Source organism: Sorex fumeus, unplaced genomic scaffold, assembly GCF_029834395.1.
Source record: "Sorex fumeus unplaced genomic scaffold, SorFum_2.1 ptg000039l, whole genome shotgun sequence".
NCBI lineage: Eukaryota > Metazoa > Chordata > Mammalia > Eulipotyphla > Soricidae > Sorex > Sorex fumeus.
In genome coordinates, this window is record NW_026606096.1 from 7,107,959 (window position 1) to 7,133,909 (window position 25,951).

Below are 25,951 nucleotides of genomic sequence, written 5' to 3' on the forward strand. Positions count from 1 at the left end.
TCAACTCTTCCGGCCACTTTTTACCCTCTCTCTGTCCTTGGATGTGCCGATGACGAAGCCAGAGAATTCTGGGATACATGGCTACGAAGCAAGTGCAGAACAAAAGAGTGAATTTTCCTAAGAATCCAAATTGACAGAGGCAGAAAGCCAGCTGGGCCCGCCGGGTCTGAAGGCCAACCTTGGGGACATCACTCACACCTTCTGGAGGTCAGAAGTTTTTTGTGCTCTGACTTCAATCACCCAGCAACCACAGTCCTGCCTGAGCTGACCCTGCAAGCCACAACACCAGACATGCGTCTGGAGGACAGGTGCCAGCCTGCAGGGACACAGATGGGCCCAGCCCAGCGTGCCTGAAGCTCAGGGAGCTGGAGTAAACCTCTGCGGCTGCTCCCCTCATCCTCTTAGGTAACCCCAGGGGTCCAGTGCACTGCGGGCAACTTCGACTTCCCCAAATCAACAAGCAGAATGGGAACTGCTCACAGACACGGCCTCAGAGACACTGCGGGCTGGGAGCTTGTGGTGGGTGAGACAGAGAAAGACGCTGGCACATCAGAGGGCTGGATCTTTATGTCCTCCCATCCGTTCATCAAGCAGAAGTGAGTGCAGGTGCTTACCACTGTCTTGGCATCGTGGGGGGCCATGAAGAGGCAGCAGCAGCAGACAGTGCTCCTTGTGGCCTGAGTCCCAAGTCTCGGGGCTCCGGAGGCCCTGCAAGCTGGGTGCTTGCAGGTGACTCCACCTCTGGAGCCACTGGCCATGTACGGGTGACTCCTGGGGTGCAGGGAGCCAGGCTGGGGACAGAGGACAGGCTGAAGGCTCCAGAATGGAATTGGAGGAGACCTTGAAGGTGTCCACTGCAGATTAAGTGAAGGACAGCATGAAGATGGAGGGAGGGAACAGCCCCTGCGGGGTGTCTAGGGAAAGCCTGGGGCTCTCTGCAGGCTTCCAGCTTGGGGTCAGACCTCACTTCTCTCTTGTCAGCCCGCCTGCCGGGCCACGGAGAGTGCACACAGTCCTGGTTTCAAAGGCACCCAGGAGAAGGCCCCCACATGTACCTCCAGTGCCCACTTAGCAGCCCAGAGTGGGCCTAAGAGGGAAGGGGCAGCCTTGCTCAGCAGGGGAGGCCCGGAGACAGGCTGCAGGGAGCAGGGGACAAGCGCTCCTCCTCAACTCTGGCCAGCACGCTCAGGCCACCATGAGAGGACCCGGCAGCTGAAGGCCTGACGAAGCGGCCTGACCTCCCCGCTCCACGCTGTTCAGTGTGGGCTGCCTGAGGCCCAGGGCCCTCTCCTCCCTGCACACAGTTCCCCTGCTCCACCGCCCCTCGCTGCAGTTCCCAGTACCCCTGGCAGGGGCAAACGGTATCTCAGGAGAAACCCATGGGTTTCACTGTGAGGTACTTCAGGCTACCTAGCTGGCCAGACTGTAGGGCTCCCAGAGGATGGTTGTCCCCTCCTAGCACCATCAGCCTGGATCTGGACCTACCACATCAGCCCGTTACCCCTGGCCCAGCGCTATCAGCCTGTACCCACCTAGCCCAACATCGTCAGCCTTTACCCTAGCCTAGCACTATTGGCCTGTACCCACCTAGCCCAACTCTGTCAGCCTGTAACTTGGCCTAACACTGTCAGCCTGTATCCTCCTAGCCCAGCCCTGTAGGTCTGTCCGCCCTGCTTAGCACTGTTGGCCCCTACGCTTGCCTTGTACCATCAGCCCGTGTTCCCTGTCCTAACACTGTCAGCTTGTGTCCCCCCAGCCTGGTACTGTCAGTCTGTGTTCCCTAGCCTAGCACTGTCAGCCTGGCCATTGGCCTGGCCCTGGGCCTGCATATTCCAGACTCTCAACCCAGGCGCTGGGCGTCTGAGTCTGCAGTAGAGACGAGATGGGTAGCAGGGAGAGATGACTGGCCTTCAAGGGCAATGCTGACGGCAAAAGCACAGAATGAGGTGGACAGAGGCTAGAGATAATGCAGCCCCCGCTCTTCAGCGTACTAAAGAGAAAACAGAGAGGTCGGGCCATATTCCCAGTCCCATACAGCTAATGGAAGGTGGGAGGGGGCCAGGACTGCCACCCCAACTTCCTCCCACTGCCCAGTGCAGATCCGGGAGAACATGACTGAGAATGGGGCCGAGTCACAGAAGGTCGGTCCCAGGCCTCAGGTATATACGCACTTGCAAACAAAACTGCATGACTCAACGCACATCTGCAGCCACACACAATTATTTATGGGATCTCAGCATTGATGGATGGAAGTTTTAATTACCAAAATCTCTTCATCCTCCCCCACAGAAGAAAAGAAAAATATTTTCTGGTAGGTTTCTTTCATCGAAAAAGAAGGTAAAATTTGACAGCACCTAGAGGGGTGTGCAGCCTTTGCCCAAAGCAGGGACAAACACCCTTCGACTGTTCCCCAAGCTACATTCAGTGTCCCAATTGCTGCACGAGCTTAGCATACGGCTGGAATAATAATCACTGGGATGAGAGGGATGAGAGGCAGAGGACCCTCTGCAGAGATGAGTTTCTCCCTCTGGTCAGGTGTCCTGATGACAGTGCCTAAGGGCACAGGAAGCCAGAACTGCTCAGGATTAAGGGAGAGCAGCCGGGAGTGAGGGTCGAGGCTGGCTCCAACTCTGTCCCCTGCCCATGTGTCCGCCCAGGGTGGTGGGGATTGGTCACTGGTGCGTTTCCTCTGAGAGGCTCAAAGGGTTGCAGAGATGGGAGGATGCCGCTCCTAGCTGGTGTGAGAGGAAAATCAACAAGCAAAGGCCTGCCCTGAGCACCGCCCGGTGGGGATTGCTACTTCCTGCGTGTTGATTTTGCTTCAGGAACCAGCTAGGGCCCGTTGAGAGCAGTGGGTGCCCCTCAGCTCCCCAAGACTCCTCAGAAGGCAGTGCAGCTGCCTACTAGTTTCCCCTACCCGCCTCTTTCCAGTGCGATTTCCATCTCCCTGGGAAGGCCCCGTCCATTTCCTACAGCTCTGCCCACAGTGCCCACGGAATAGTGTCTTCCATTTGCATCCTGATCCTTCGGGAACTTGGGGACTCACTGACTTTGGGAGCGACTGGTTGTTTCCTTTCTGCAGAACTCAGATGCTCTCGCCCCCCAATCTGGAGCCCAACCCGCAAGTACTTGCTGTATCTGTTCTCATGCTCCAGCTCAACCCCAGGTCAGGCACCAGAGAACTGGGAACCATCCCCATAACAGCGACCACTGAAGTTCCTCAATCCAGCCGATGCAAAGGATGCCCAGCAAGTCCGTTCCTTCCCATAGAACATCCCAAAGGCTCCGCGCACCAGCTCTTGCTCTGCCTCCAGGCCTGCCTAAGCCTTCCTCAGGGAGCCCCCATGAGCCCTAACTCCTGTTCTGGGGTCTGGAGCTTGGGGATTTTTCCTGTTACCCAGGGATCGGGAGCAACAGGACTTCTACCTCTAAGACAGTCATTTCTGTGACTGTCTTCAAAATGATCCCACTCCTCTGCTTATAGGCTTGGCCCAGACCATCTGTGATGTGGACACAGCTCTCAGAGGCAGGTCTGGGAGTCACTTTTTCATGCTGAGATTGGCCTGGCCAGTCTCTGTCACCGCTGCCTGCTCCCCGGCTCCCTCTCGGTGCAGCCAGATACCTCGCCCCTGAGCTGGTTGCTGACGCCAGCAACCCATGTGCCCTGGCGGACTGCGGCCAGCTCTCTGCCCGCACCCTCTCCAGGGAGGGTTGTACCTGCACACTTCAAAAAAAAATGTTGAGCCAAATATGGCACAAAATTAGTTCCTTCGACAGACAAATTTGCTCCTGAAACACTCTGCCAACCTGCTAATGAGTCGTCTTGAACCTTGCGCAGTGTTACCTCTAATTTTGCAGGCTGCTCGGATTTGAGTTCTGTGGACAGCCTCACATTTGGTTGGGAATTGCAGGCTGAATTGCTGCTCGCTCCTATTATTGTGCTGTCAATCTCGTATTAGCACATTATAATATGGTACACTGAATGCATCTGCTCCGTGTATCACGGGCCTCACTGTCATTTGTTGAATCATTTTGTCTTATATGATTGTTAGGCAATTATTTCATCTTGGGCGGCTTAAACTCTGATGACTGTATATTATTTATGGGGGATACACAAAGGGGGAAACTCCCCATCAGGTGGTTTCACTGGCTCTCAGCAATGGTGTCACAAATGTGCCCCCTGAAGGGCTAAGGCTCCCTGACTCCCGGCCACACCCTCGTGCCTGAGAAAAGAGCTGGCAAGGGTCTGAGCTGAGACCTTTGTGAAGAGTTAGCAGGGCTTGGGCTGAGCAGCATCGTATGGATAATATCCCTGTTTCCTCTGGCTGCCAGGCTGCTCAGGCCTCACGCCCAGACTCGAAGGTCTCCTTCAGATGAAGACGCAAGGCCCAGTTGTGCCTCTGGACAGACCTGTGAAGGCAGAAGACCTGCTCTGGGGACTCATCGGCTCATTGGTTCTCGAATCTGTGTGAGACTTTCCTCATTAGGACAAGGAAGACAGGGAAGTTGCTAAAGTTCCCTGACAGGCCTCAGAGGCACTGCCCAGGAGGTAGCATCTCCTTGCCTGCCTGCCTGCCTGTGCACATTCCTATCCCGAGGGATGGGGAGTGTGAGTGTGAGTGAGTGTGTGTGTGTGTGTGTGTGAGAGAGAGAGTGAGAGAGAGAGAGAGAGAGTGTGTGAGAGAAAGACAGAGTACATGTGTGTGAGAGTGTGTGTGTGAGAGAGAGACAGTGTGTGTGAGAGTGTATGAGTGTGTGTGAGTGTGTGTATGAGAGAGAAAGTGTGTGTGTGTGAGAGTGTGCATGACAGTGTGTATATGAGAGAGTGTGTGTATGAGAGAAGAGAGAGAGAGAGTGAGAGTATGTGTGTGAGACTGTGTGGGTGAGAGAGAGCTTGTGTGTATGAGAGTGTGTGTGAGAGATAGTGTATATGTGTGTGTGTGTGTGTGTGTGTGTGTGTGTGTGTGTGTTTCTCAGGGGGACAGGAACACATGGGGACTCCAGCTCCAGGAGGGAGGCGGGTTTAGGAGGAGTTAATTCTTTTGTTTGGAGGCCACACCCAGTTGTATTCAGGGATGACGGATCACTCCTGGTGGTGCTCAGGGGACTCTATGGGCTACCAGGGATCAAACCCGGGTCAGCTGCATGCAAGGCAAACACCCTACCCATTGTACTATCACTCCAGCTGGGAGAAGCCCATGGGTAAAGGGGTGAGAGGGTGGAGGGGAAGGAGCACCCCCAGCCACTGCTCTCTGGCCTCCTTGCTGCCCCACCTGCTTCTCTCTTGTCTGGCCTTCGACCTTCTGCCCCCTGGCTCAGCTCCATACCCCCTCCAGGGCCACCCCAGGCCCTCAAATTCATCTGGCTGCATCTCCCAGATGGAGCTTTGCCCCCACGTTGGGTCTCATTGGCTCATCCTGTCCGTAGGCCTGTCTGGAAGGCTGAAAGTTGCTCCTGATTCTCCAGCTCCAGCCATTCGGGGCACAGCAGGTCCTCAAATAACATCTTTTGTTCACTGTCATCTTGTTAGACTGGCTATGACAACAAAGCCTCCTGGCTGGCCTTGAAGGAAAGGCATTCAGCATCATGCATCATGCAAGGTGCGTCAGCGGCAAGCGTGGCCTGTCCAAGAGCTGTCTGAAGAGGACCGGAAGTGAGGTCTTACAGGGGTGCAGGCTCCCCTCCTCCTCCACAGAACCCCACTCTGCACCTGGCCCGCCCGAGTCACTGTTACATAACTAGCCAGTGCAGACTTTTTGCAAGGGAGATTTAGTGCCTCTGCAAGGTGGGCCTCGGGCAGTGCCCAGTGGACAGTGAGACAATCGCACCATCCTTATTTGCTGTCAGCCAAGGCGCAAGAGCCTTCAGGTATCAAGACTACATGCTTCCAGCCCTTTCCATAGACCAGCCCACTTCAGCTCCCGACAGCCCTGGGAGGAGAGTCCTCTCAGGAAACCAAGGCCTGGTATGTACAGGACTTACAGTGGAGAACACGGGCCTGACCAGAGTCCAGACTTGGATCTGGCTGACTCCAGAATCCTGAGCTCAGTCACAGGAAGCAGGTTGGCACTGGGCGGAGCCCTGAGGTGAACCTGGAGCTCAGGTATGCTCTGTTCCGGGAAGCTGGCCCTGGCCTTTTTGCCAAAGCAAAGTTACTGAACTCTCTACCCTTCGGTTGGAAACGGACTCACGTGGCACTGACTCCCTTCCCAGAGCACCACTACCACCGTAGGGTTGTGCACAATGTGGTGCCGCTGGTCCTCCAGGGAAGGCAGTGGCCATGCCAGGAAGCAAAGGGACACCTGGGTGTGTTTTTTTTTTAAGTATACATAATTTTTTAGTTTTGTAAAACAAAACACACCCCCAAACTAATACCTTTTCTTAGATTCTAGCAGTTCCTAAAACAACAAACTAATACTATTCCTTAGGTCCTAATAGTCCCTAATACAAATGTGGGGATAAGCTTTTTGAAGTTGGTTTTTTTTTTTTTGGTAGTTATTTTAAATTTTTATTTATTTCTTTAATTTTTTAATGAATCACCGTAAGGTACAGTTATAGACATAAATTTCCGTGCTTATATTTTAGGACACCTGGGTTTTGAGGCTTCCCTTTGTGCCAATTATTGGGTCACCCAAAGAATCTTTCTGGCCACTCCCCGCATGGAGGTGATTTCTTTAGCACTTTTCCAGGCTAAGGGGTGGGGGGGGGGTGTCTGTGTTTGTTGATATAAGCACTTGCCATTATCCCACCCTTTCTACACTGGGGAAACCCTTCCTAGACAAATACTCCCTCTGCAGCAATTAACTCTCCATCAGGTGTCAGCCATCATACTTCTGCACCTACAGACAGACAGACGGATGGATGTCATCAGATGCAGTCACCACCCTGGGCTTCCATGCATGCTTGGCCGTGTGGGTGAGAAATCACCAAGGGTGTCCTGATTATTCATCTGATTTCCTTTCCTCTTTGTCTGCCTACAGGTGGGCACGTATAGAAAACTGGCAAAAGACAGTTCCTACTGATTACTAAGAGTAACTCAGGGGTCGGAGCAATAGCACAGCAGGTAGGGTGCTTCTTGCACGTGGCTTCTTGCACCCCGTCCCATCTCCAGCACAACATATAGTTTTCTGAGCTCTATCCCTGAGCACAGAGACAGGAGTAAGCCCTGGTGTCTGCAGGTGTGGGGCAAAAAAGTGGAGGAGGAGACACATACAAATAGAGAGAGAGAGAAAGAGAGAGAGAGAGAGAGAGAGAGAGAGAGAGAGAGAGAGAGAGAGAAGTCAGTACAGCCAGGAGCTACTCAGATCCAGCCTTCCACTTCTCAGCATCTTGTTACCCTGACTACAAGGGGGCGGGGCTGGCACTGGGAGACTTTGAAGGCGCCTTAAGTTTCCTGAGCTCCGACTTTCTGCAGTATAGCTGGAACAATCCGTGCTTCAGGGAGCTGGAAGGAAGGAATGCAATCACGGGAATCCAGCATTCTGCCTGTTTGAGGTCTGGGGTCTTAGGTCAAGGGCACGGCAGGGGCAGAGGGAGAGGCACGGGGGTCTGGATCACATAGCTACAGGCCCCCGAGAACCTGCCCATCCAGAGCAGTGTCAATGGAGGACCCTGTCCTTTCGTGGACATGCGGGGCACACCAGACATTGGCGGTTAATGGTGCTGTGGAAGTCAGAGGGAGGGTGAAGGGGCCAGGGACCACCCCAGAGGGTGACAGTAAAGTTAGAGGGAGCGGGGGGTGTTGTCAGTCTGAACGGCTCGTCTTTTCTGGCCTGATTTCTATGACTTACTTATATTTCCTCCTTGGAGTTGGGGGGCTCCTGAACAGTGCTTAGTAAAAACAAATAGTACTCAGGAGGCCTTGGGGGTTCCACTGTCAATTCTTGGCCAACTGGGCCAGCAATCAAGTGCAAGGGCTTGATGCCACTCAGTCCCGAGGATATTCAGGTCACCCCAGTGGTGATGGGGGCCACCAGGGCTGCACCTACCAATAGTGGGGCGATGGCATGGTGTCTGAACTTGAACCAGGGCCAGGTACATGCTTGGTGCGAACCCTAACTGTGGTACTAGCTCTGGTTTTTCTCTGTATTTTAATCCTCCCAAGGGGTCAGGTTGAGGAAATTGTTAAAGCATTTTATTTTACTTTATTTTATTTGCGTGTCATCCTTGCGCGGGGCCATGGTAATCTTCTCTGTATCGTTCCAATTTTAGTATATGTGCTGCCGAAGCGAGGGCTGGAGCGATAGCACAGAGGTAGGGCGTTCGCCTTACAAGCGGCCAACATGGCCAACCCGAGTTCGATTCCTCTGCCCCTCTCGGAGAGCCCGGCAAGCTACCGAGAGTATTCGATATGCCAGACACAGTAACAACAAAGTCTCCAATGGAGACGTTACTGGGCCCGCTCGTGCAAATCGACGATCAACGGGAGGGCCTTTACCTTTACCTTTACCTTTATTTTATTTAATTTGGGGGCCACACCTAGCTTGCCCAGAGGCTGACTTGTGGTTCTGCACCCAGGCTCCTTGTAGTGTTCATGGGGTTCTGGGGATCACATCCCTACGGCCTCATCTGAGGCAAGAGGACTGCCCGCTATACTATCTCTCTGGGCCCACCTAATGCATTTTTTTTTATAATCATCTACCAAATGAAGCTTTTCTAATAAATGTTTTTCTGCCTCTAACGCTTTGTATCTCATTCTTGAAAACTACCCTCTAAATTGTCTCTGGGTATGGAAACGCACACTCGAAAGGGATGGTGAAGGGGCCCTGGGGACTCCTGCTGGAAAAACGGAAGTGGCCAGCACACTCAATCTGACGGCATCGACCTCCACATCCAAACCGTCTTTGTCAAGAGGCACCTCTTTAGGTCTGAAGCTCTTAGGGAACAGGCCTAGGGGGAGTTACTCAGAGTCCACTTTAAGAAGGACAAAATGGGCAGTATGGCCTTAGCTTGGAACCCCCTTGGGCCCTCAGGAGGAGCCTTCTCAGCAGTGCCTGGAGGTTTCCACGGGTGCCTGCCTGAGTCCTTGACTCTCCCCTGTGAGGACCTCACGGGTCACTGCTGCACATCTTCCCAAAACACGTTTTTGTGACTTCTTGGGCCCAGGAACCTCACACGCAGGTTTTTCTTTGACCCTCAGGCCCTGCCCAGCACCAGGGGTCACCATGGTCATACCCCCTGTGCCTGCTGTGGGGCTAATTTCACGCCTCCCTCCTGCAGGGACTGGGCGGGGCCACAGTCCTCAGCTTTGTGCCCATCCTTGACGACTCTCCTGTCTCCCCGCGGCCCAGCTCACCGCCTCAGCCCTCTGGAAGCTTCCGCTGCCTCTGCCCATCTGGCCCGCACTTCCTCCCCTGCCACCTTGGTGCTTCTGGGTTTGCCACCGAACCATAGCACCTAAGCAGCTTCCCAGCCTTCTTCTTAGAAGCACAGAGATCACTGATATGTTGTTAAAGGTTGAGCCTTGTCTGGGCTTAACAGTCCCTGGGTGAAATACAACAATCTGCACACTCTTTCCTCTAAGGGTACTTTTTTTTGGTAGCATTTTCAGCGGTTTTTCATAACAAACAATACAAAAGATATCATTTCGGTTCTGCTTTGAGGCAGGGGTTGGGGTTCAGGATGGAAACATCCGATATATGGTGGTGGGAGGGTGTCAAGGTGGTGGGATTAATGTTTGGATATTAAATGTAATCAAAAACCGTGAACTACTTTATAAAATTTTTTAAAAATTACTGGATTAGGATTACTGTCCTCCCATCGTTCATCGATTTGCTCAAGCGGGCCCAGTAACGTCTCCATTGTGACACTTGTTACTGTGTTTGGCATATCAAATACATCACAGGTAGCTTTGCTGTGAGGGTGAAATACTCTCGGTAGCTTGCTGGGCTCTCCGAAAGGGGCGGAAGAATTGAACCTGGGTCGGCGGGGTCAGCTGCGTGCAAGGCAAATGCCCTGCCCTCTGTACTATCGCTCCTCTTTTAAAAATTATTTATTTTTTTTAAAAAGTAGAAGCGCAGGGACATTGAGTCATCCTGGCTCCATGTGCTGGCCAGCCAGGCTCAGGCCTTAGCCTGCTTCTTTGTCTCCACAGCCCAACCCAGCTAAGCCCACCGTGCAGCCCTCTAACATCACGGGAATGGATGCAAAGACCCGGGTCCGACATCTGTCAGCCTGAGTCTGAGCAGCTATAAAGAGGCGGGGAGGGCAGGAGTGATTGATCTACCACACCCGATGCCTGCAACCAGGATTTGGGGGAGAAAAATGGTCTTTTTTTTAGAGAGAGAGAGAGAGAGAGAGAGAGAGGAGAAAGCGGCCAGGCCATGTGAATCCCCAGGAGCCCCTCGAAACCAATAATCACCCAGGTGGGTTGAGGAAGGAAGGTGGATTAAGGGGAGAAATCCTCATCCTCACCCACAGATGACTCCTGCCTGTACAAAGGCCCCAGGGAACTCAGAGCTTGGCGGATGACAGGAGAGAAGAGGAAAGGCAAGAGAAAGTCTAAGGAAGTCGTCAAAGCCCAGTCAGATGAGCAGAACCCTGAGAAAAGGAGGTAAAAGGTAACGCCGTAAATTACAGCTTAAAAGCCTCGTTCTGGGTAAATTGCTTTTTAACAAGCAGACAAGTTCTATCAATAGCATCTACCGTATGTTTTTATAAAGTGCAGAAATATGTTTTTAAAAGGCCAGTAAATAAAGTTCCTATCGATTTGAACTCAAGTGTAATCTGTTTTTCTGTCTGCCACCAACACTGGTAATAAAGCAGAATCATGTAATACGGTATTTCAGCTAATGTGACTATACATCACTGCAGGGACACTCTGCTCGGCGGCCATCTATCATCTTCTATTGGGATTGCTTAGCTGCGGAATTTATAAACTTGGTCCAAATTGATGCAATGTTCAATTTTCTTTTCCAATTTATTTTTGGTTGAGCCAAGCAATATTGAGGTCTCCGAGAGAGCCTCTGAGCACTACCAGATGTTACCTAGAAGACCTCGCACTGCTGGGAGCCGCGGGAGAGGGACAGGAGGCCCCGGAGGCAGAAGAGGCTGGGGAGGGGAGGGGTGCGCGAGGGTCTGTGCTTTCCTGCAGTTTCTCAGCCTGGTTCCTACCTCGTTCCCTTCCCATGGTTCCCCTATGCTACTGGTTGGTTTGCTTCCCTAGTCTCATGCCTTGGCTTCCCACCTGTGGGCCCTGAGGATGATCTGAGGGACCACTGAGGTGCCATATGGCTCCGGCAGGTGGGGGTGCTGCTCTGCGGTGGTGGGGGCTGATGGTGGTGAGCAGGAGAACATCCAGTAGAGAAGCTGCAGCCTCTCCCTCTGGAGTGGGGAAGGTGCCGGAGCAGCTGTTGCTGACTCAGGGGTTGTGGGCGATGCTTGGAACTGTGCTTTCCTCCTTTTTCTTTCTTTCTTTTGTTTTGTTTTTGTTTTGTTTCAGGACCACCCAGCAGTGCTCAGGCCTTCCTTACTCTTGGTTCTGCACTCAGCAATGGCTCCGGGTGGGCTTGGGGAACTAGATGGGATGTCGGGGGTCAGCCACAGGCAAGGCAAGTGCCCTGCCCACTGCTCTACCTCTCTGGCCCTGAAATGTGATGATGCATTTCTAACCAGCTGCTGGGGTGAATACACGGCGGCGGCGGGAGGGGGGGGGGGCTGGTTGGCGCACTGGGACTGAGAAGGGGGTTCCTGGCATCAGGGGCATGAAGGTGCTATCACGGCAGGGTTCTCCTGCCTTCGCGATCTCACCTGCTTTCACCAGCATCCTCACCTCCCTCCCTTGTAGCCCAAGTGACAAATGCATGAAATGCTCATTTTGTCCTCTTGTTTGGGTGTGAATCTTTTGCTATTAGAGGGAAGATCTCTCTGGGAAAGAAGAAGGCGGGATGTGGGAAGACAGAGAGTATGGTTTCTACACTTGTAGTTAAGTATCGAGGACACACAGGGTAGGATTCAGAGGTTCGGAGGCAAATGTTGGCTTTCTCCAGAGCAGTCTCAGGGAGACGCCAACACCCCAGTAAAGTCCAGTGAGGCAGACCTTTACACAGCTGAGGAAGGCAAAGTTTTGGATGCATCAGGGTCTGACCCTGATCTATCACCTTTCTAACACACGTCACAACCTCTTTCACATCTTAAGAAAGCAAGAAAGGAGAAGGTAGAGGCCGGAGAGATAGTACAGCAGGTAAGGGGCTTGCCTGGCCTGCAGTTGACCTGGGTTTGATTACCTGCACCATATATGATCCCCTGAGCACTGCCAGGAGTCTCTCCTGAGCACAGAGCCAGGAGTCTGTCCTGAGCACCTTCTGGTGTATCCCCGAAACAAAAATGAATAAAAGAAGAAAGAAAGGAGAAGATAGAGAAACTAAAAGCCACAAGTGAGCTACTTGTGAGAAATGAAAATTTAGTACTCAGTAGTAATCACAGAATTTATTGTAGTATTAAAAATTAAGTAGCCTTTAATAGTAGTCTTAAGTTCATTCATGATGTTGAGCAAGCACTCTCCAGAACTCTTCATTTTATAAAACTGACACTTCTTACCCATCAAACAACAACACTCTGTTCTCCCACCCCCAGGCCCTGGCAACCACCATTCTACTTTCTGTCTTTATAAATCTGACAACTCCAGTCACCCCATGCAAGAGCAATCACACAATCTTCTCTGCGACTGCTTCATTTCACTCGGCATACTATGCTCAAGGCTCGTCCACGTTGGAGCCCATGTCAGATGTTCCCTCCTTCTGGATGCTGAATCATGTTCCATTGTCTGGACAAACCCCGTTTTACCCGTTCAGCTGCCAGTGAATACCCGAGTCATTGCACCTTTTGGCTATTATTAATTACACTGCTCTCAATGGAGATGAAAAAATACTTTTGCTCCCTTGATTTCAGCTCTTTTAGACACATGCCCAGAACTGGTGGATCACACAGTAATTCTAGTTAGAATTTTTGAGGAACAACAATACTGTTCTACACAGCAGCTGCACCATTCTATAATCCCACAAAGATTTCGATTTATTCATACCAATTCCAAGCCTTCTTCTTCATTTCATTTTTCTCTAAAGCCACCATCTTGGAGAGTATGGGGTGAGGGACATAGTGATGTTAACCATGTGCATGGTAGACATTTGTCTACCTGTTTTTTCAGGAAAAAAAGTATTTTTAATGTATTTTAATTGATTTATTTTGTTGCAGAAACAAAGGTACCAGGTCATATTTTAATGCACATTTGTATTATTATCACTAGAGGTATAGCCATAAAAGCATTACTCTAGAATTCCAAAATATAGGAGGTAACCAGAATGGTGGGAACTTACAATAGTTCAAGTTAACAAAGTTGGACTTAATTTTTGCCAAGAGTGGTGGGAACTTAACCAAAGTTCAACTTAACAAAATTGGTACACGTGAACAGACTTACATTTTATGGACTAAATTTCTGCTCCTTTGTATAGTTTTTCCCTCCGTTTCAATTTAATTTTTAATTAAATTCAATTTAATTTTTAATTTTTTTCTTGTTGGGTCACACCCGGCAATACACAGGGGTTACTCCTGGCTCATTTACTCAGGAATTACTCCTGGCAGTGCTCGGGGACCATATGGGATGCTGGAAATCGAACCCGGGTCGGCCACGTGCAAGACAAATGCCTTACCCACTGTGCTATCACTCCAACTCCTAATTTTTAATATTAAAAATTAAACTTTTAATTAATTAATTTTTTTTCAGTGCCAGGGCCTCACAAATGCAAGGCCAAGACTTCACTGCCGAGCTATACACTCTTGTTTTGCTGTTGTTTTAAAGCATGGTTCACAGATATTTTACCTTGCACAAGCTAACTATCTCTCTCAACCTCTGTTTCCTGATCTAAAAGGAAACCCAAAGAGACTAGCTGAGCCTTCTAGGTCTGTGTAGATTTGATGAGATTTGCTCAGATGGGTGCTCGAGAAATGCTTGTTTCCTCCTCTTCGGTCTCTAAGCGCTGTTCAGTGTCCTCACTCCAAGCATTCTTTCTTCCTGGGACCAGGTCAATGAAGTGCCTGAGGTCACCTGACTCAAGCTTCTCACTCCAGCCTTCCCCTCTCGTGTCTGTCCATGGCACAGAGAGGTCTTCCCTGGTTCATGGTAAGTAAGACTGGAAAAGGAAACCTGTGTTCTGCTTCTAACAAGGTCTTATAGGCAGCGGGTGTTCAAATCAAATCAGAATATGTGCTGGCAGGTAGCATGAATCAATGGGATAAGTAAGGGCCTAGGAACCTAGAAGAATTCAGACAAGTAATGGTCCAAGCACCAATTTAATTTGCAATTAGAACCCATTTAAATTCCTTGGACTTCATAGTTTTCATTTCAGCCTGAAAATAGGCATGATAATATACCAATGGAACATTAATGAAATGATAGTTTTATAAAACCATTGAGACAGATTGCTTTGCAAAGGTTTAAAAAAGGAAATAATTTCCAACAATGATCACATCAGGCATTCTTAACCTTTAAAAAATCATAATGCCTCAAAGACAATGGAAAAATTACAAAAGCAGAGACTTCAGACCACATTTTGCAGAAGGAAATTTGCAAATGGCTTTGAGGGGGAAGGGCTGTGTCTTCCCTGAAGCCTCTTCAGACCTGCGGTGTGCTGGGTGCTGTGGGTTACGGGGCATGTTGGCTGGGCTGCATGGAGCCCACCATAGGCCCTCCCGCCTTAGGACTTCTCTCTCTTCCTTCCCAATCTCTGTGCAGAAAAGCCTAGAGCCCAGATTTCTCGCTCCCAATGTCACTGCTCAGAGGAAACTGGGAAATTCTCAATAACCCATCACCCGGTTCTTTATAGGGGTGGATGTAATTGTACTCAGTGGCCTCTGGGTGTGTTATTCCCAGCTGAGAGCTTGGGGGCCACATCAGGAACTTTCCAGGTCCTTTCCAGGTCCTTTCTCTCAGTCAAGAGCCCTGCTCTCTTCAGCACGAGAAGAGATACAGCCATTCCTGAGATAATGTCTCCGGTTTTAGGGCCGTCATGGTGCTGCTTTTGCTTCAACTTCTTGGGAGCTTTATGTCCCAAATCCTAGAGCTGGGAAGTGAATAAAATGGCATTTCCTAGAGACCGTTTCCTGTGCAATCGAAGTGTGGAATGCAAATCCCCTATCAGTAGCAAGAGGCACGCACACGGGGAGGTGCTGTCGAAACCATCCGCCTCCCTGTCCCCCTGCCTTCTGTGCAGTTGTGGGGCCTCTTGGGGTTGCAGGCAGCAGACTCTGGTCCCCAAGGCAATGACAGCCTCTCGGGGTGTGGGGACAGGGAGGCGAAGAGGCGGAGACCTCCACACTCACCGTTCTCAGGTTCTCTCGAGGCTCTGGTGCAGAAGGGACCCATGGCTGGAGTGTGGTGCTGAAGTGCCAGTTCCCCAGCTCCTCACTGGGCAGGAAGGTAGCCCCTCTGGTTGGCCTGCAGGGTGAATTTTCCTGGCTATGTCACCCCTGGCGATAGCATAGCACAGTGGTAGGGCGTTTGCCTTGCGCGTAGCCAGCCCAGCTGAGCCGGATTCGATTCCTCCTCCCCTCTTGGAGATCCCGACAAGCTACCAAGAGTATCTCACCCACTGGACAAAGCCTGGCAAGTTAACCATGACGTATTCAGTATGTCAAACACAGTAACAACAAGTCTCAAAATGGAGACATTACTGAGCCCACTCGAGGAAATCAATGAACACCTGGAGGACAGTGACAGTGACAGTGATGTCACCCCTGGAGGCCCAAGGCTGTTTCTCAGCCTCCAACAAATTTATAAGTGCCAAATTGCCTTCAAGAAGTACTTTCTCTTTCAAATAGTGAGACCATGGCTTCCATTTTCTGGAACTAATCTAGAGGGAGCTCTGGGAAGAGGCTCTGGGAAGAGGCTCTGGGTAGAGGACCTCCTGGTTGGGGCTAGTTTGCCCACCCAGGCTGAAAGGTAGATGAAGGTCTGCTTCCAACTAGGGCAGAGGAAAAGTGTCTGATTTATCTTACCACTCAAGAAAGGGGAAAACTGGACAAAATATGTAAAATACTACCATGCTCTGAACATTAGACAGTATAGGACAGAGATGGAATGCGGGTCAACACCAATGAGGAGGGTCTTCCAAGCACCCCAGCTTCCTGCTGGAGTGGCTTTCCTGGCTGCCAAGAGGGGCCCATGGGTGGGAGCAGTGAATGGGTTGACAGATGGCAGTATCAGTATGAGATACTGAAGGTCAAGCCCAGGGTAGACAGAAAATTGTGCTGAGAGAAACATCCAGAAATGGCCAGAGGTCCAACTTGAGCTTCAGTTGAATGCTCATTAGTGTATGCTGTGAAGAAACAAGGTCAGGGATAAAATTCCCTGAAGGAACAGAGGAAAAGAAACATCTCAGGACTCACCCAGGGCTGAGAGGAGTCTGTATTCCTACAGGCCAGAAGGGAAAAACAATTCCTCCCGATTCATAAGGCAGTAGGTGGGGCAAAATGATCTCTTAGATGAAGGAGCTGATCCCACTTAGCAAAGCTTGAAGCCAGCTCAAAAGGATCAAGAGCATAGTATATCAATGTATATTAGTCTTCAATATCATTTTGTTTTCAGTGAATGGACCAAAACAAAGATTAATATTATAACAATGTAAAATTATCTCACAACTCAGCAAATTAATAATTTGGCATGTCTGAGATCCCCAAACAGAAAAAAAGAAGAGGGATATGTGGCTCAAGTGGTACAGAACATGCCTTGTATATATGAGACCCTGAATTCAGTCCTTGGCAACACACACACACACACACACACACACACACACACACACACACACACACCAATAACATGTACAATGGAAGAGGAAAACCCAGAATGAGGACAAAATCAAAGGCATTAGAACACTTGTTAGATTGAACTGTGTTACACATGGTCACAGAGGTAAGGATGCTAAATATCCCAGAAGGTGAAAAGCCAAATTGGATTGAAGATCTAGAATATCTGAGTTGATAAGTACAATGGATGGGATTAGCAGAACATATAGTCACACTGAGTAACTAGTTTGTGAACTTAAAGACCCGACAATAGAAATGATACAAACCGAACATAGAGAGGACCAAAGAAATAGCCCAATGGGCAGTGTCCACGCTTGCATGCCAGAGACCCACATTCAAGCCCCTGAACTGCTAGGAGCGAACTTCAGGCACCCCTGGTTGTGATCCCCCAAACCAAGCCAAAATAAAACAACAGCAAAAACCAGATCAAAAGACAAAAACCAAAGCTGATTTTTGACTGAGAGAAAAGGCTGGGGGAAACCACCCAGAATAGGACACAAGGGGATTGTGGGAAATCTTCAATTAGCTAAATATAGATATAATTCTGAAGAGGGAGGGGAGAAAAATATTCTAAGAAATAATAGTTGAACATTTTCCAAATTTGAAAACTAGAAATCCAAAAAGCCTGACAAAAGAAAAGAAAAGAAATGTTAAGCAAAAGAAATTATGAGGAAAATCACACCAGAGCTCACCACCTTAAAATCAGTGAAGAAGATGGAGAACAGATGAGGAGCAGACAATGTGATAACGGGGCCAGCGTGACAGTACAGTGTGACAGTACAGTAGCATCCTGACCCGGGATCTGGTCCCCGAACTCCATATGCCCTGCCCCAAGCCCTGCCAGGAGTGATCCATGAGCGCAGAGCCAGGATTCAGCCTCGAGCACAGCTGGGTGTGGCCCACAAACAAACAAACAAACAAACAAGAAGTGATAATGGCAACTGAAGACATGAAGTAGCAGGGTTTTTTTTAATTGTTTCTCTAATGTTTTTTATTAAATCACCATGAGCTACAGCTACAAAACTTTCATGTTTGAGTTTCAGTCATACAATGATGGAACACCCATCCCTTCACCAGTGTACATTCTCCACCACCAATGTCCCTAGTATTCCTACCCACCCACCCCCACAACCCCACATCCAATATAATTGCCTAGAATGGCGGCAGGTGTTCAATCACCAGATCATGGACCAGAGCTGGTTTACAGGTATAAAGGGTTGGAAACCCCTAGTTTATCACCTTGGCTAGAACTGCCCATCTGTGGTCCAGTGTGCAGGATATGTACCTGTTCACAGGGGTAAAAGATTGATGAGCTCTGGCTAGAATGATGTGCCTCTTAAAGATACAAGTTTCGAAGTGTTGCATATCAGTTGATTGTGCTGGGAATGATAAAAATAGACAGAAGAATAACATGGTCTGTCGGAAGTAGAAAGGTTAAAGAAAAAATACCAACCATGGAGTTAAAATTCCTGACTCAAGACATAACCAGATGATGAGGGGACATTTATGACTATTTTGAAAGAACCTATGGCAGAAAAAACAAAATCAGAAAGATCTAGGGGCTGAAGAGATAGTACGGAGATTAAGTCTCTTGTCTTGCACATGACTGATTCTGGTTCCATCCCCAAAACTACACGGTCTCCTGAGCACCTCCAAAAGTGATCCCTGAGCAGAACTGGGTGACACCCACCCCCAGCCAGGATGGTCTGTTGGTGAGCTGAGGGACATCTTCAAGTACCTTTAAGCTTCAGGACCAACACAACTGAAATCAGAAATAGAATCTGACACTGCAGGTAGCCAAATCACAAGTCAAGTTAAATTCACAGACCCCTGGGGTTTCATGGGGGAGAAAGCACCAGAAAGGAAATATCAGGACCCTGTGGACTGGGATGCTGGACTCTCGTGGCTGCTTCGAGCACAGACCCCTCTCCCCTCTGAGGAGGCTACTCTCGTGTCCACACCCACCCCTAGTCACGGCTCCCAGCCTACTCCATCAGCTGCCAGCCTGCCCCACAAAGCCTGGCACTGGAGAAATAGGAGTGGGACTCTATAGTAACATACTGAATCCAAGAGAAAAGATGATCATTATAGAACGGGCCATACAGATTGAGCCATAAGGATTCTAGACCCAAAGGGCTAGCTAGATCATCTGAATGCGGTTCTGACTGTCCACCTCCCTCATTTTTTACTTCCCCACCTGTCTGCAGCCAGAGCAACTCTAAGCGTCTCTCCCAGTCTCCATCCTTTTGTCAGAAGCATATCTGCACAGGGCTTGAATGGTTGGGGGTGGTGGTTTGGGGTGATTCAGGGCTCCCCGCCTGAGTGGAGAGCTCTGCTGCTATATCACTGCTCCACACCTAGTAGCTCTCAACTGCTGCCAGGGCACAGTACCTGTGACCTAGCGCATATACAGAGCCAGCCCAGAGGGACCGGCATATGCAGTATACTAGATATAACCATCTATTTGGTCCAGCTGCATGTATCATATTCACAGAATAAATACATTAATGCTAATGTGGCTGCCTCTCCCCCTCCTTCCCACCCTTAGCTCTGTCTCCCCTCCCTCCCACGTGACAAATCAGCCGGCACCTTGACCTTGGTCTTTCAACTCCAGAAGTGCGATACCCTTGGGATACAAAACAGGTATGCAAATTAAACATTTACTGATAGATAAATAATACACTTATTTTGTTTATTTTTTTATGTGGGGGTCACATCCAGCCATGTTCAGGGGTCATTCCCAACTCTGTACTCAGGAGTTATTCCTGGTGATGCTCGGAGGACCATGGGATGTTGGGGATTGAACCCAGGTTGGCCACATGCAAAGCAAACGTCCTACCCATTGTATCATCTCTTCGGCCCCCATAAACTTATTTTAAAACAAATTTTCCGTGGCCACACATTCTGTTATCCACAGCCAGTTCAAGAAGTCAGGGTGTAGGAGCTGGAGAGAGAGTAAAGCAGGTAAGGCACTTGCCTTGCAAGGGGTCTACCTGGGTTCGATCCTCAACACTGCATATGATCACTTGAGCACCACCAGGAGTGAGCCTTGAGCATAGAACTAGGAGTAAGAACTGAGCACCATCAGGTATAGCTCAAAAATAAAAAAGATAATGGTAACTGCTCACCCCCTTGTAAGACAGCTTAGTCAAGTACAAAAAAGCTCAACCAGTTTCCAAGGGAGTGAGGTCTTCCCCCTCATGGTGTTCCTGCCCTGAGTTGGTCATGCAGCCATGCTAGTTCCTCTTGGCTCCACTTCATTCTCTGGGGTTGCAAAGTCTCTCTGAGTGGTATGGGGAACATGACACACTGCCCTGAAGAGAAAGTCTGTGGTGGAAACATACCAGCCAAGACCCAGTGGAAAGCCCTGTTGTGGTAAAAGGTAAATTGCAGAACTGAACTCTCAAAATTTTTCTGGCTTAGGACCCAGAAGGAGTGGCCCAGATGCAGAGTCAGTCTCTCTCTAGTCCTCCTCTCTCTAGTCCTCTCTGCTCTTATTCTGAAGTCCCCCTGCCGATTCCTTATGATGATGTTTCCAAGGAAATGTGGTTAGCAGAGCCGGAAGCTAACCCAGACTCTTGAGCCAGACCACCTGGGTATGAGGCCAACTTGGAAGCCTAATGGTGGGCAAGTTATTTCTTCTGGAAAAATGGGGCTGCTAACAGAACCTGCCTGATAGGCTTGTTAGAAAATAAAAGGTTAATGCTACAGAAAGAACTCTGGAGCTTCAGGAATATACAGTTAGCTGGTGTCAGGCCCTGTCCTCTGGAGCTGAGAGTTGCTCAAGCACTTCCACATAGACCAGCAATCCCACTCCTTAGTATCTACCCCAAGGTCCCCAAAACTCTGTTCAGAAAAGACATCTACACTCCTGTGTTCATTGCAGCACTACTCACAATAGCCAAAGTCTGGAGACAACCCAAGTGCCTAAGAACAGATGCCTGGAGAAAGAAACCATGTTCCATCTACTCAAACGGAAGACAACTGTGTGTGTGTGTGTGTGTGTGTGTGTGTGTGTGTGTGTGTGTGTGCGCGCGCACATGCATGCTTCACCCCACTTCCCTGTCTAAAGGGCCTTCAAAATCAGTCACTCTACAAAGCCCAGGCCCATGACTTCCCCACACCATCCTGGCGTTTGCTGTGCTGCCCCTCGAGTGGTTGTACCTCAAGTTGCTTCCTCCCCTGGTCTTCTGTCTACTGGCTCCATTAGGAAGGGGGTAAACTACTGCAGAGTTTGGGGATAAATGCTTTTAATGTTTTTAAGAGCTCCATGGTGCTCTCTCTGACACAACCTAACAACCTGGGCCACAGGGCTGGGTCCAGAAGGCTTGCTTGCCATTGTGGTACTTGAGAAAGTTAATAACAGAAAGGGCTTAAGCTCACAATTATGAAAGGGACAGTGACAGCTGGGACAGTCACTCAGAGAAAGCACTAGAAGAGATCTAGAGACAGAGCACTCTGGGCTGGGCTGTTACCTGCAGTGGGACTTCAGGCAAGAGCCTGATTGTCTAAATGGTGGGAACGGGATTCATAAGAGTGGACCCTCTGCCAAAACCCAGAGTTCCTTCTTCCATCTCACCTTACTGCTCCCTTGTGCAACCTTGGGGTTTGTTTCATGGGACTGTTTGTTTCTCAAGCTCCTTAACCTCTCTTCACTTCACTCTTTGCCGCATGCCATCACAGTAGCCCCGAGGGATGGCAGGGGACAGGAGGACCGTGACCCAGACCACAATCTCCCAGGGTAAGTGATAACCAAAATGACTTCCCGGAGGCCTGAGCCCCGGGTCCAAGAATAGCGTCTCCTCGGGGAGGAGGCTCCAGCAGGACAGCTCAGCACCGTGGGGTGCTCCTCTCTCCTTCCCTGGCCTCTCCCTGTGGGTCTGGCTGCCCATCTGCAGAGGTGGGAAGGGGGGCTGAGGGACTGAGAAACCAGGTTAGATCTGGAAACAGGATCTGATCTCAAATCTGAGTTTTCCATGGCCCCACTCCCTGCTCCTCCCCTGCTCCCTCAGCTCAACATCCTCTGAGACGTGCACAACAGCATCAAATTCTGGATTCCGTGGAGGCTTGTCCACTGAAAGTCACCACCCTACCTGCTGTGTTATCACTCCAGCCCCTCAAATCCATGCTTTTTTTTTTTTTGCTTTTTGGGTCACACCTGGCTACGCACAGGGGTTACTTCTGGCTCTGCACTCAGGAGTTACTCCTGGCAGTGCTCAGGGGACCATATGGAACGCTAGGAATCAAACCTGGGTCGGCCACGTGCAAGGCAAACACCCTACCCGCTGTGCTATCGCTCCAGCCCCCTCAAATCCATGCTCTTGATGCCACAAGTCCTTGATGCCACTGGTGTCCTTGTTTTGAACCCATTTACTCTTGGCTAAGGAATAATTTATATCAACTAGCTGCAAAAATTTCTCAGATACCTGTTCCCGGATGAGATCTCTGGTTGATCTCAGAGGCTGTAGGGCCAGCTCCCACCCTACCAAAGCCCCCGTAGCCATTTCCACACCCCACAGATGCCTCCTTGCCTCCAGCCAGCCTCCACCGCCTCAGAACTGAACTCCACAGAGGTTCTAGTCTGCCAAAAACTTCAGGTACACAGGGTTTATTTGGCAGAAAACTCCAGGCTTTCTCTGAGTCAGGATGAGTGACCTCCCCCCACCTCCCCGTACTTCCAGAAGCCTGGGCAGTCACACCCATGCTCCACCACATGGCTCACTGCCATGGAAGTTTATCTACTGGCCTTATTCCAGAGACTCATAAATAAGACTCAAAAGGGATCAACTAGCTGCAAAAATTTCTCAGATACCCATTCCTGGCTAAAACTTTCAGGGTGGTCTCAAGAAGGTGGCGGGCCAGTTCCAATCCATCCAAAGCTCATAAGTCACTCCCACCCCGCAAAGCCCGTGCCTCTGGCCGAACTTCCCAGATTTATATTCTGGATTGTCGTGGCTATGTTCAGAGCACACAACATCTCCAAACCCTACAACACTGACACCCCAGTAGTAGCACACCAGATTGGATGGGATGTAACGTAGAAGCCAACCAATCTTGACTTACAAAAACATTGACACAGAAGACTTAACTTGTAACAACAGCTTAGTAAACCCTCAGACAAGGACTTAATGTCCCCATGGTGAGATGCAACCATTTTCACAAATTTTCTTCCATGATAAGTTTTTTTTTTTTACCATCCCGTTAGCCATTCAGTGGTAAAAAGCAATATGAAAATAAATTACTGTGGGCCTGCTATGGGGGCAGGCTTGAGGAGTGGTTGGGAAAATGGAGACAATGGTGGAGGGAAGACAGTGGTGGTGGAATTGGGGTTGGGATATTGAATGCCTATAACAAATCCTCATGAGCAACTTTGTAAAGCATGGTGTTTAAATAAAGTGGTAACAAAAAAAGAGAAATACTTTGGTTATCAGCTTCCCCACCCTGCCACAGATTAGAAGGGACAGAAGGATAGTAATCATCTTTGACAGTAGCAAGAAATGACAGATGACAGGGGGAAAATAAATTTTTAAGTAAATTTAGCAGTGTTGGGCGGTTTTGTGTAGAAGCAAATAACCCCACATATTCCTTTGGTCCCTTACAGACATCACTTCTGAGCAGTCTAAAAAGACATCCTGCTGTCCTTAGGAAAATAAAAATAAAACCTCTCTTTCCCCAGCAGACCTGGCTCCAGAAAATGAATGTCTATGTTGGGTGGGACAGCTGGTCCTTAGCTCCCAGGGATTGCTTCTGGCTCTTCCCAACACCTGTCCTGCGGTGGAATGCATCTCCCATCAACAATGTGGGGATGGGCACCGAAGCTCGGGATCCCTTCCCAGGCCCACTCAGAGGCAGCGAAAGGGGAGCTGATGCGGAGAGTAGGATTGTTCCTTGCTGAAAGAGCTGCCTGCACGTCACCCCCCCAATGGACCAGGACCGATCAGCCGCTGCTGTGTGGCGGTACAGTCCTTGGTGCAGGCTGTAAGCAGCCCAGTCACTCTCCTTGCCCTGTAGGACATGTGTCCTGGTCACTGCAGCTTGTGACCCCTGGAGACGGAGTGGCCCCTCTGCACCCAGCCTGCCTTCACAGAGCTGAAGTCCAGTGCAACACTGCACCCCACTCTCTGTGCTAGAGTTCCCAAGCTTACTTGGCCCATTGACCCCTTTGCAGAAAAAAAATCACTCAGAACCGCCCCCCTCCCCCAAAGCTACCTTCTTTAAGGGAATACATAGGAAGCACTGCCCAATTCCACCCTGAGTGTTCTGCTTCCCTCCCCCATTGTCCCAGCACCTCACTCCTTACCCCTGGGTCTGCATCCCAGGACCTCGGAAAACACTGCTCTCCATGGGCCAGTGTGAGTACGAATGAGAGATTTGGGCGGGCGAGTCCCAAACCCTTGGTGATAAGACTGTCTCTATGAGGTGACTGTGGCGAGGGACCCCTAAGCAGCTTCAGGAGGGGGCCGGTCAGCACCACTCCAAGACTCTCGGGGAGGGGCAAGAAACTGGAGACTGAGTTAATCATCGGTGACAACCATCTGGTCACCCATGTCTTTATACAATACCTCCTTACAGGAGGAGGACAGATAGCACAGGGGCAGGGTGCTTACCTTGCATGCGGTCGACCCAGGTTCGATTCCTGGCACCCTGTATAGTCCCCCAAGCCAAGCAGGAGAAATCCCTGAGCACAGTGTCAGGAATTAAGCCCTGGGCATGGCTGGGTATAACACCTCCTGTCCCCCAACCAAGATATATATACTCCGCGCCAGGCTGTTTTCACTTGGGGTGCCCCAGAGGGGGCTGGGCAAGAGCCCTCCCCACCCCGAGGGACCCAGCCTCAGCAGCCGACCTCCACTATCCAACCGCCGCCACACTCCAGGCCACTTTCCGGCCATTTGCAGCCGCGCGACACATCACAAGATACTTCCTATCCATTTTCCATAATTACCACACCATGTTTGATGGAGTTCAGATAGTAGGCAACAAATCATAGAGAAAAAAATATATATATATATCTGCCTCTCGGAGAGCCCGGCAAACTACCAAGAGTATCCTGCCCGCACGGGCAGAGCCTGGCAAGTTCCCTGTGGCATATTCGACATGCCAAAACCAGTAACTCTAACAGGTCTCATTCCCCTGACCCTGAAAGAGCCTTCAATCATTGGGAAAAGACGAATAAGAAGAGTGCTAAAAATCCCAGGGCTGGGACGAATAGAGACGTTACTGGTGCCCACTCGAGTAAATCGATGAACAATGGGATGACAGTGATACAGTGATGTGTATACACACACACACACACACACACATAATACAATACCATCATGAAAAAAATCTCCATAAAAGCCTCCAGATGTTGGGGCTCTGCATTGGTGGTATGCCCAGATGGGACACGGATGCCCCTTAAGCAAGTCACCCACCTCATCCCTCTTTGGAGTTGGTGGTAAACTGCTAGTGAGATGAAACTATTTACCCAAGTGCCAGGAATTGTTTCATCAAATGACCCATCCTGAAGGACCCCACCTGCCAGATTTGTAGTCTAGTCAAAGAGGACTTTGGGGATGGGACAGGATATCTGGTTTTGATACCTGACCTCTCAGTCAGGACAATCTTGTGAGATTGAGTTTGACAGCTGCAGAGCTGGAGACTTAAGTCTGAGTCCTTTGTGGGAACTTCTACCACAGGACTCCCTGTTGGTCACTGGTATGGAAGAAATTGCATATTTGGGGTTACAAGTGCAATGGGAATAATCACCACAGAGCAATGAGAACCTCCAGAGTCTGATTTCTTGCCCCAGGTGGGAGTTAACATGGAACAGCGCCCCCTTCAGGGCTGGGATGGGCCTGCAAGAAGAGGGACCCAGTGCCTGCGTCAGAGCACTTGAACGTAACTCAGTAGCTCGAGGGGCTCCTTTTTAGCAAGTGCGCCTCTGCGTGATACACAGTGGCAGAGACCCAGTGTAGTCACCTCACAGATACTCATTTGTGCCTGTTTCAAAAGCAGGGTTATCCGTAACTGAGCTTAGAAAGACCACCATGATGGTCACACAACAAGTTTGAGTGTGCAAATGAGCAAGCTTCCATGATCCAGCATACACGCTTACAGCGAATGGCCCCATCCCGATCACAGTATGATCACACTGCTGTTTTTAATCCCAGAG

At 49.9% G+C, this 25,951-nt stretch overlaps 1 protein-coding gene and 1 non-coding gene across 2 annotated transcripts in view; both read right to left on the reverse strand.

Annotated features, from left to right (window-relative positions):
- PEBP4 (phosphatidylethanolamine binding protein 4) overlaps positions 1-25,951 on the reverse strand; it is a 199,683-nt gene that overhangs the window by 154,143 nt on the left and 19,589 nt on the right. The gene's annotated exons all lie outside the window — the stretch shown is intronic.
- On the reverse strand, positions 8,129-8,235 carry LOC130028497 (U6 spliceosomal RNA). The gene has a single exon (XR_008793221.1). It is a non-coding gene; the product is annotated as a U6 spliceosomal RNA (small nuclear RNA).